The 6,762-nt window shown below is 39.9% G+C and overlaps 1 long non-coding RNA gene across 1 annotated transcript; it reads left to right on the plus strand.

Moving 5' to 3' along the window:
• Positions 1 to 315: 315 nt before the first annotated feature.
• LOC127536591 (uncharacterized) lies at positions 316 to 5,818 on the plus strand. The gene is made up of 3 exons (XR_007945651.1): positions 316 to 387; positions 2,299 to 2,510; positions 5,705 to 5,818. It is a non-coding gene; the product is annotated as an uncharacterized LOC127536591 (long non-coding RNA).
• Positions 5,819 to 6,762: the final 944 nt, after the last annotated feature.

A 6,762-nucleotide genomic window follows, 5' to 3' on the forward strand; every position in this document is an offset into this window, starting at 1 on the left:
TGCTTATTTAATTATTTTAGTCTTAATAATTCACAACACTCGCCACAAAACATGACCCCCACATACCACAAAATGCTTGCATGCAAAATGGTTTGACCAACATTTAGAACTGTTACCACCTAATATTTTAACTCATTTATGCCAAAAACGCATACTAAGTCACAAAACCGTTAACTTTCAACATGAAATACCATAAAATACAACATATAGCAAAGAGGCAGTAAGCACTGAACATTATAATCTCACAGAGACTGCTACCAAAGTGAGGAAGTTAAAGTATGTGACGACCTCATCTGTCAGTATTTTCAGGGAAGCGGAAATCATGTCAAAGAGCAAGACACTTGTTTGAGGCAGAGGGTGAAATAGAATCTACTCAAGCCTAATACAGTAAGAATGATTTACAATTCTATTTTTATTTGTTTTGCACTGAAAACAGATTTGTTAAACACATTTGTATTACAGAATGTAAAATAATGAGCATTTTAAAGCCTGTATATTAATGTGTTTGTATTTATAAGTCTCTCTGTGTGTTAAATATCTAAGAAACGGCAAAGTATATGCAAATTAGTGCTGCACCTGTTATGTGTTGATATGCTTGGTGTCAAGTCGGCTGAAAAAAGAATTGGATCATTTAATGCATTACTCTGTTATATTAAAAGATCTTTCATATTTCTCTGTTTTGCTTGATGAGAACTTCAAGAATTTGTCATCATCAGTCAGTAACTGATCGGTATGATTTTTTTTATCATCTGCAAATATAAATTTCTCTTTCATGGACTTCATAAAACATTATTTATGTTTTTTGTAATATTTTATTGTTACAGTTATCGGTTTTATAATGACAGAGTATAAAAAGATATGGGAACTAAGTACATGAGGGCTGCCAAAGTATTTCAAAATAAAAGGGGAAGCTAAAATTGCAGCGACCTTTTACAATGACGCTGCAATAGTAGCATCTTTGTGCTAAAGATGAGGAAGTCTAACAAATCAACCTAGGTTTTGTGCCAGTTCTTGTTGAAAGACAAACCTTGGTCCCTGAATGTATTATTTATTATTTATATGCCTGATAATAGAAAAAGGTCTTCCTTTGGAGTAAATCTAACTCTCCCTGGGCTGCGGAGCTTCGAGCAGTCTTTAACGAAGCATAGCTTCTTTATATATTTCATAACAATTTGCCCTGCAATATTAAAGACATTCAAACAAAATTATTGTCAATATTTAAAGAAAAGTGGAAAAGTGAGATTTTGACTAAACCCAAGTTACGGACTTATGTTCAGATAAAGGATGATTTCGAATCAGAATTTTACATTAAATCTAATCTGACAAGGAACCAGTGATCCCTGATTGCTCAATTACGAACTGGAATTCTACCTCTGGCTTTAGAGACTGGAAGGTTCTCACAAATGCCTGAGGAAGAGAGACTCTGTGGACTATGTAAATTGGGAGAAGTTGAGAGTAAATCTCATTTTTTGTTGTATTGTTCTTTTTATGATGACCTCAGAAATGTTTTGTTCACTGAAGTATTTGTTAAAAAGCCTGATTTGTTCTGGTGTAGTGACGATGACAAGATTAAATATTTGTGTACATATAATGTTTATAACCTGGCTGCATTTGTTTGTAAAGCCTGGAAGAGGCGGCAGACTTTTTTATTTAAATAATGAAATTCTAAAATGTGTTCATTGTGCCTACTGTCTGGCAACTGGCTTGGTGTTTATTTTGGTGTCTTATAAACCCATGTTAGGGCTGGGCATACTGAATGTATGTAAGACACAATAATAAAAAAAATCATTCATTCATATAAAGAATGATGTAAGACAGTTCAAGAAAAGGCTCCATATTCTCTTCTAATAGGTTTGTATGAAGATGTGATCACTTCAGTATTCACTTTTTGGACTGCATTGTCTGTTTACAAATTCTTGCTAATCAACAAAAAAAAAAGCACTGCACTGGGATAGATAGATGATAGATGGATAGATGATAGATGATAGATGGATATAAATGGATAGATGGATAGATGGATGCTTTATTAATCCCGAGGGAAATTCAAGAAATATACAACAGCTTTTAAAAATGCAATAACCTTAAATTTTCATCTTTCTATCAGCAAGCATTTTTAAAAAATCTTCATTTTCACAATTTTTATACTGCAGTATGTATGTGTTTCACATTTTGAGGTCATTCAGTGAACTTTTTAAGACAGCATTTGTCACATGTTGATGTTAAAGGACAAATGAGTCATTCTCAGAAGGAATTTTTAATTAATTATTGTGCGATAAGGAAAACAACTCTACCTTCCAGATCAGGGAAGCAACATGGCCTGTTCTGATGTTGACATGGACATCCAAGACTATGAGAATCCAGATGAAACCGACCAGAGAGACCTGCCGACAATGCAGCAGCACCAGGCTTCAGCGATGAGGCCAGATAGCAAAGAACCTCTGCATGACCTGCTGCAGAAACAGCCGGCTGTATCGGGGATAAGAGAATCAAAACAGCCAGATGCACTGGGGGTAAGAGAACCAAAACAGATTTAAATATATAGTATTGTGAGCTGTTTTAACTTTTCTATATCTGGTTGTAAGGAACATCATTATGCCGAGGATGCCACTGTATAATGTAGAGTGAATGCTTGACAATTTTATTCTCAGTAAGCATACATGAACTCTAAATGCAGATGATATGATCTTTGGAGGTGCTGATTCCCATACCAGCTGCTCAGCACTCAGCTGCAAACAGCTGAAATTCATGATTTGATGAAGTCCACAGTACCACATCGTTCACATAAAGCAGAGATGCTGCACTGTGAGATCCTCTCCACAAACAGGATCAGGAGACCAGCAGCAGCCCTGGTGGAGTCCAACACATACAGAAAATGTAAATGAGTTTGTGCCAAGCATGCAAACACAGCTCTCACTCTGATCGTTCAAGGACCGAATAGCTTTTAACAACCATCCTGGTATCCCATTCTTCTGCAGTACTCTCCACACAGGGTCCCTCAAGGGACACAGTCATAAAACTTTTCCAAATCCACACAAACATGTGGACTGCCTGGTCAAACTCCCCTGATCTCCTCAGCATCTCTACAACGGAAAAGAGTTGGTCCACTGTTCCACAGCAAAGATGGAATCTGCTTTCTTTCTCCTGAATCCAAAGTTCAAGAATCCGTTGGTGCCTCCCTTCCAGCACCCTGGCGTAAACTTTCCACAGGAAGACTAAATATTGTTATACTGCAATACATGGAGCAAACCCTCTGGTCCCCCTTCTGAAAATGAAAAACACCACCCTGGTCTGCCACTCCATCAGCACTATCTCTAATGTCCATGTGACACAGAAAATAAGTATCAGCTAAGACAGTTCAACAATATCCAGAGCTGTCAGCTTCTCAGGGTGAATCTTTTTCACACCTAGTGCCTCACCAGTGAGGAGCTTTTGACTACCTCAGCAACCTCTACCATGGATATGCCTCTGTTGCCACCAGGTGGTAATCAGTTCTGCTCCTCTTTTTACCCAAGTGTCCAAAGCATCCCCTAAGGCAGTGGTTCTCAACCCTGTTCCTCAGGACCCCATGTCCTGCATGTTTTAGATGCTTCCCTGCTCCAACACACCTGATTCAAATGATCAGCTCGTCATCAGGCTTCTGCAGAGGCTTGCTGACGAGCTGATCATTTGAATCAGGTGTGTTGGAGCAGGGAAGCATCTAAAACATGCAGGACATGGGGTCCTGAGAAACAGGGTTGAGAACCACTGCCCTAAGGTGCTCTGGTACTAGTATACCTCGAACATGGTGTTGGTTGTAGCCAATCCATGACTTGAGCCCTATTCACACAGGATTAGTATTACCTGGGGACCTCTGGTGATTTGTAATAATTGCCGAGGAGGTCGGTGATCTTAATCCCGTGCGAATGCGCCATGTCGGTAAAATTGGTAAAGTAATAATTCCCCTGAAAATTACCTACCATATTTCGCCGAACACCAACGTCCTGGGATAATACTAGTCCCATGCAAAATTGCATCTCAGTGATTGGGGGGTATTTTAGTTGTTGTTTTTTATTGTTTTTTCTAGATCTTTCTCGGTTGAATTATGGAGGCTGCGGTGGAAATTATTGACAGCATTTTAGGAGCGAATGCAGGAGTAGGCCAATACACAACAGGCTTATGGAGCATTCACAGAAATGGCAAAATTAGATCCACCAGAAGAAGGAAATTTGGAAGGATATTGAGATGGATGACATGCGTAGCAGCATGCGTTAAGCATGTCTTTCAACAGGATGTCCGCAGTGTTACGTTGTATGCTAGTGAGTGCTGGGTGATAAGAAACGAGGAGTGCTTTAAGCTGCTTCGGAATGAGAGGGCTATGATTAGGTGGATATGCGGTGTCAACACCCAGGCACATGTGGATACAGCCACACTGTACAGCAAGCTAGACCAAGTCCACCTTGAGGTCATCCTTAGAAGGAACAGGCTTCGCTGGTTTGGGCACACATACCGCAGCCACTCCTGGATAAGGAAGTGCCAAACACTGGAGGTAGAAGGTACCAGAAGTAGAGGGAAACCATGGAAAACATGGATGGATAATGTTCTGGAGGACCTTCATTCCTGTAACCTTACAGTCGACATGGCCAAGGACAGGGATGAATGCACATTGTACAGATATCCAATAACAGAACACCACTTGGGTTCAGATTAGGCAGCCTGTTCCTCCCAGTCACCTCTTTTCAGGTTTCTCCGTCATTGCCCATGTAAGTGTTGACTCACCCTCAGAGAACTTTGGACTTCCCAGGCAGAAGAACTTCCAGGACACCACCAAGTAACTCCAAGAAGTTTGGGTATTAAACAACAGTTACAGTTTTCCCCTCCACAACATGTCATTGGTGCGAGACGACCCTCTCGTTGTCTGGGGAATACTCTCCCAAAACTGCTCATCTGGAGTCTTGTGAGTATCCCCACACTCACCCAATGTCTCTCATCCAGCTCAGGTTCTTCTCCCACCAATGAAGTGATGTGCCATGTCCCCACGACTAGTCTACACCAACAGGTGGATGCACTCTTCCTCACTACCCACTTAGCATAGCACCTAACCTTACTTTCCTGCCCTGTGGGTGGTGGGCCCACTGCACCATGTTGTCGTTTTGGGCTCGATGCAAGCCTAGACGCTCGCCGGGCTCTGCTCCAATCGGAATCCCAATCCCAATTTGCAATGGGAGACCCTACCAGGAGCAACTTCCCCTGATAACAGTGCTCCCAGGCTAACAGGCACACTAAAACCCCTCCTCTGCAATGAGGTGACAAAACCTCAGAGGGAGTGAAAAATCATATTAAATCAAAAAATATATAAATAATGTACAAATGTTATTCTCCGTATGTTTAAGTATGATCAGATGTTCTTACCAGCCTTAAACTAAATATATTATTACTGCAGTACTTCATGAGATAATGCTTCCTGTTGTGCTTTACTGACATTGACACTGTTCAGTTATATTAGATACGCCCTTACTGCAAACAAATAAACACATATCTGCACAACAAATGAATGTTTCTGTGTTTTGTTTGTTCTCATTCTGAATATAAATTCTACATTTGTACTGTTTAGTGCAAATATTTAAAGAATCTAGTTTATACAGAAGATTGAACATGCTTCACATCTTGACTGTTGCTCTTACTGAACTGTGAACACATTTGTTTTTTGCCTGTGTTTGTTTGTCAGATTCTGCAGATGATTTTCGGCCTCCTCAGCATTGGATTAGGAATTGGTCTTTCTGTAACCATTGACATTGGACAGTCCCTTACCACTCTGTTCAGAGTCTTTCAACTGACTGGAGTATGCGTAAGTTTCTGCTCAAGCAGGTATAAAACTGTGAAAATGTCTTGTAGCATTAAAGCACATTAAGCTGTAAGCTGCTTTCTCCTCCTCCACAGTTCTTCTCTGCTGGACTTATTTGCAACCTGTTACTCATATATCCGACACTGCTGACTGTAAGTAAAACAAAAAATGTACTTCCAGGTGGAGAAGGTGATTATTGGTTCAAAAATTGCATGACTTTTGTTGCAGGTATCCCTTGCTATTAACTGTGGATGCATCGTTGTAGCTGTTGTTGCAGTGTGTCTGATAAGTGTCGACCTGGCTCACTGGAATCAAGAAACCAACAAGTTTTTAAAGGTAAAAATATGACAAAATGACACACTATCACAAAGAACAAAGTCACTGTGCAATCGACATTTATATTTTGAAACAGAAGAATAATGTATATTTAATGATCTTTGTACCTGAAGCTGTCGCAGGTGCTGGAGCTCTGTGTGTTGGTCCTCGAAGTTTTCCTCTCTGCAATCCTCTGCATCTGGTTCTTTAAGGAGAAACGCTCAAAATCCAAATGATGAAACTTTTGAAGTTTTCTGAAAAAAAAGCTGAGGATTCATACTATAAATGAAGTGTGCCTATACATATATAAAGGAAACGGCTGTATACTGTTCCTTTAAAGAGTTTAAGCAATGCACATTCTTAGTGTGTGTTTTCTTGCAACCATTGTGGCTTTCTGTTGTGTCTCAGCCTCAGTCTTATTTTGAAGTTAAAACCTCTGCTGCACAGTCCGGCTGTGGTCTGCGTCTAATGTTTGTCTCAGACATAGAACACAAGACTTTTAGGCACTCCTTTGACCAGTGACCATAAAAAGTCACTTTAAAATGCAGCTTCATTTTGAATAAATGTGATGCCACAGACAAGAGAAACTTGTACTTTGAACTCTTTATTATTACTATTATTATGAG

The sequence above is a fragment of the Acanthochromis polyacanthus genome, chromosome 12, assembly GCF_021347895.1.
Source record: "Acanthochromis polyacanthus isolate Apoly-LR-REF ecotype Palm Island chromosome 12, KAUST_Apoly_ChrSc, whole genome shotgun sequence".
In the NCBI taxonomy this organism is placed as follows: domain Eukaryota; kingdom Metazoa; phylum Chordata; class Actinopteri; family Pomacentridae; genus Acanthochromis; species Acanthochromis polyacanthus.